At 31.5% G+C, this 1,786-nt stretch overlaps 1 non-coding gene across 1 annotated transcript; it reads left to right on the forward strand.

Annotated features, from left to right (window-relative positions):
• Positions 1 to 671: 671 nt before the first annotated feature.
• Positions 672 to 743, forward strand: TRNAD-GUC. Its single transcript has one exon. It is a non-coding gene; the product is annotated as a tRNA-Asp (tRNA).
• Positions 744 to 1,786: the final 1,043 nt, after the last annotated feature.

A 1,786-nucleotide genomic window follows, 5' to 3' on the forward strand; every position in this document is an offset into this window, starting at 1 on the left:
TGCCCCAAATGGGCCCTAAATCTCTTGAGTCATTTTAATCAAACTGTTTTAAAAAATTGATGTCATATTAAAAATTGTAAGCCATGCATTTTGATGATTTTTCTCTCATACAAAATCTATATTAAAATTAAATTTTACAATTAAAAATCATAAAATAGTTATTACTTCAATTTTGAATGCATTCAAATGTTTCATCACCCCGAAAAACCCATGTTCTTTGTTTGCCTTGGAGGCATCGTCGGAAGTTCATTGAACGGAATGTCATTTTCTCGCCTTTTCATATCATGACATCTCTATCGCTTGGGCTTATCGTTCCGCTATGCTCCACCATTCTTATTATCGCAAAATTTGAGTTGCTCTCTTAAAATTATGTTTATTAATATAATTTTTTTTTCTATTCAAACTCTTGTTCTTTTTAGTAACTGAAACGTTATAATGATATTTATGTTGAAATTATTTTTAATAGAGCTCTCAAGGAAGAGGAAGCTCCCTCAAAGCCTTAATCCATCCCTTCACTTATATTCAAGCATACTAATTTTGTTTGCAAAATTTAAAATATTATTATAATTTTAATGAATAATTGTGCAATCAACTAACATAAATTTGTCATTTTTTCATCCAATTGTTAGAATTTTGTTAAATATATACATTAATCGAACCAATTCAACAAAGTCGTTGTAGTATAGTGGTGAGTATTCCCGCCTGTCACGCGGGTGACCCGGGTTCGATCCCCGGCAACGGCGTCCTTTTTAATGTGCGAATTTTTTTATATTAAAATAAGTAAAACACGGCTAACCCTCGTTCATATTTGCACGTTTTTTTTTTTATTTTGAACTATTTCGACAGAGAAATAAGACTTTAATTTTTATTTTAAATTCAATAAATAATGAATTACGAATAGAATACATGATTTAAATAATATAAAATTAAATTTTGGAAAAATATATATTTATGAGACTTTTTCTGATTCTTGCTCGTATAACCTTTGATTCTGTTGATTTAAATTTGTCTTTACACTCGGTTTATCATTAATATACTAATTATAAAATTATAATTACATCTTTATCTTGAGACCGGCTGAGCAATTCATTTTAAATTTGTCCCTTTTTCTGTTGCTTTAATTGTGAGATATATTACAGTAATTAAATTTTAAAATAAAAAAAAATGATATTTTATCCAGAATAATTTCAACTGTGTTTAATTAGTAACCAACACCTCCATTTTTCTTTTGGGTTGCCGCCGTTAATGATCCGTTTTCGAGTTGAGTTAGGGTTGGTTCGAATAGATTTAATGTGGTTCAAAATCGATTCTTGGCTCGTTATATTGAATCAATCTTAATCCGGCTTAGAATCGAAACGGCTCCAATGGAGTTGGTTAGTTGGATTCGTCTCAGCTCGGAATTGGCTTGATCCGGCTCAAATTGAAACTAGTTGACTCAAATTGAATTATTTGGATCAGTTTCAGCTATAAATTGGCTTCAAAATGATAATGTAACATTCGTGATGTTGGAAATCCTTAAGAACACTGAAGGACTACAAGAGAGGCTAGAGAACAAGAAAGAATGTTGTGGTGTATCGTCATTGGATGCAAGCCTCTTCCTCGAGGGAGAAATAACACTGATACGAGCTGCTACAACAAAAGAAGTGTCACATGCACAACTCTGCATTTTCAAAGGAGGGCATGCAACAAACAATCACGTTTGTCCCGCTCATTAGTTGTGCATGTTATAATTTTTAGAAATAAAAAAAAATTCTACAAGCTGATCTCAAATTACTTCGAGCCGATC

This window comes from Phalaenopsis equestris, unplaced genomic scaffold, assembly GCF_001263595.1.
Source record: "Phalaenopsis equestris unplaced genomic scaffold, ASM126359v1 Scaffold000258, whole genome shotgun sequence".
Classification (NCBI taxonomy): domain Eukaryota; kingdom Viridiplantae; phylum Streptophyta; class Magnoliopsida; order Asparagales; family Orchidaceae; genus Phalaenopsis; species Phalaenopsis equestris.